Genomic DNA, 2623 nt, shown 5'->3' with positions numbered 1-2623 from the left:
GAACCTCACTATCTTCCTCCCTACAAAATGCATTAACCCATGCATCATTAAATTCAACATCTTTATAATGAATGTTATTCACCTTCAAATACTGCAGCGCTTACCTAACATGCATAGTATCAACAAACTGATACTCATAGTGGCCTTTGTATGTCAGCGCTTTAATTTAACACGCAACAAAGACCCTTCCATGTTAGAACGAGGCAGCAGATTGGTCACCAGGTCACTGGTCCATGTACTCCATTTTGCCCCCCTTTGGGCAATGCTAATGGCCTTACTAACAGCCCTGAAAAAAAAAACAGTTCCCATCACCCACAATCTTCTCTGTCTTACAAGGAGTCCCTAAAGGACCAACAGCAGAAGATGCAGCATCATTGCACAACTGTCCATTCAGGAGGGGGTGGTGGTGGAGCAGGAACCTTTCCCTTCACAATCAACAATCCTTGGCTTAGGAGACACCGGATGCTGCATCTGTGCTGCAGGTGGTGGTGTCTCTAGTTGAAGGTTGGCTGCAGTCCACATCAACTGCACAAGAATTGGCATCCCCACATTGTCAATGAGGTGAACCTGCAAAAACAATGAGAAAATAACAGATTATTACCTTTATTGTTACCTATAATGAAGCACTTCCCATATGAATATAAACATATTTTACTTACACCATCAGGGCACCACAGCTCAGGATAGTCCAGAGGGAAGTGGTTTGTTTGGTGGTAATACTCGACTCCTGAACAAAAACAAATCAGTTAGACCGTTTCAATAGTTATTACAATAATAAAATAAATTTCAAATAAACACATTCTCTCATTAAGACATAATAGTTATATTAATATAAATAAATTGCACACAGTTGTATAATAATTATACCAAGACGTGCTGCCACACATTGGAATTCCTGTCGGAGCAACTCCTGATAGTCAGCTTGGATTGTCAAGTGCGGCACAAAATCAACCACAAATACCTGCAGAAAACAATCGGCCATCATTACAAAAGTATATTGCACCTACAGATGTTGCTTATATTGAAATAAATAAATAAATGAATAGCTACCTTTGGCCATTTACTTCAAACAGTTATCAGGTACTGTGCAAAAGCTGCTCCTGCCTCATCAACTGTCCTACTGGCTGTCAGGTTGTTCCCAGGAGCTTTGACAGACAGCATCAGGAATCAGAAGACTCACAAAAAGCACAACTTCAGTCCTGAGCACATCAGCACATGCTCCTGGTGTGGACATGACGCCAAAGGACAGGAAACCCCCTGGCATGTTCACAATACCATCTGCAATGGATCGCAAATGGGAGTCCCCTACAAGAAGAACAATCTGCAACAAAGGGAGAAACATTTCTGTTAGCCTGAGAACAAAAAACCCTAACCCAAATGCCCAAAAGCCATTGCTCCGGTTTGTGGTGCCAGCCACTGCCACGACATGTTTTTTGTTTCACAAAATTCTAGCTTAAAAAAAAAAACACATCCTGACTGTACTGAGGTGTAACAACAACAAGTCTGTTGTTGCTCCATCCTCCTCTTCCCTGCCTGGGAGCGACGGTAACCCTTACCACGTGGCATCTATATGTGTGTAAACACAAACATTAGCTTGTTAACTCTCATAATACATAAAAGCTACGGGCTAACTCAACTAGCAAGACAAAGCCAAACAACAACAGAGGTAAAATACACTCAGTGTGACATCACACAATAAACAAATGCTACATGGAAAACTCCTAAAAGCCCAGCCGTGTATATTTATTATATTAGTATATTATATTATAGTATAATTATTATAGTATATTAATTTTGTTTTTATTCCAGTTTAATGGGCGGTACATACATTACTCTACACATTCAGTTGCCTTCCAAAATAAATAATAAATATACCACCTTTTTTTTTATATACTGCTAAACGACTTTGTGTGTGTTCCACCCACCCACTAGTGCTGTCACTTTAAAAAGAAATTATGTTCGAACGAATCTAAAAAAATCCGTCATTGTTCGAACATAATCGAATCACCCCCCCCCCCCCCCCCCCCCCCCCCAACACCCCGCCACATACACACTCAAACCTCACCTCAATACACTACAACACAGTAATTGCTTTTGTTCATGTGTTTTATTCCTTGCAAAGCCTGTAAAACATTCACACGGCAACTAAATGCATATAATCAGTATTTTTTAAAAACATTTTTATGAACTTGTTCCTTGCCTGTCACCGTGAGTCTCAAAGTGTCACAGTATAACCAGTGCCTATATCTCAGATAATGGGAGGCACTTCGACAGCTTTGTAGCAAGGTTAAACAGAACAATAGTCAAACTTTACTAACCAAATCCCTTTCTCATATTATTTGCAAGAAATGGAGCTATGGATGGTGAGCTAGCAGGTGAGCCCGTAAATTTGTTGTTGCTGAATGGTACGATAACTTCTTTTTGCACAGCCGACAAACAGCCGTATTTTTGTCCGTGACTTTACCATCCATTGTGTAAAAACCAAAATACCTCCACACGCCGCTTCTCTCATGTGTGTTGGCGTCGTGATTGTCCGCCCAGGGCAAATAGCAAATATCAAGTTAGCTTAATGTTAGCTTAATGTTCCAAACCTTTACCGCTGAGAGGCTGCAGGTCAAGAGCG

At 40.7% G+C, this 2623-nt stretch overlaps 1 long non-coding RNA gene across 1 annotated transcript; it reads right to left on the bottom strand.

Moving 5' to 3' along the window:
• Positions 1–403: 403 nt before the first annotated feature.
• LOC121191437 lies at positions 404–1168 on the bottom strand. Its single transcript, XR_005895106.1, has 4 exons — positions 1051–1168; positions 868–961; positions 660–727; positions 404–567 (listed from the first exon to the last, which is right to left on the bottom strand). It is a non-coding gene; the product is annotated as an uncharacterized LOC121191437 (long non-coding RNA).
• Between the last annotated feature and the right edge of the window lie 1455 nt (positions 1169–2623).

Source organism: Toxotes jaculatrix, chromosome 13 (assembly GCF_017976425.1).
Source record: "Toxotes jaculatrix isolate fToxJac2 chromosome 13, fToxJac2.pri, whole genome shotgun sequence".
NCBI classification, from domain to species: Eukaryota; Metazoa; Chordata; class Actinopteri; family Toxotidae; genus Toxotes; species Toxotes jaculatrix.
The sequence above is the reverse complement of the archived record's forward strand: the minus strand, read 5'-3'. Positions and strand labels throughout refer to the sequence as shown.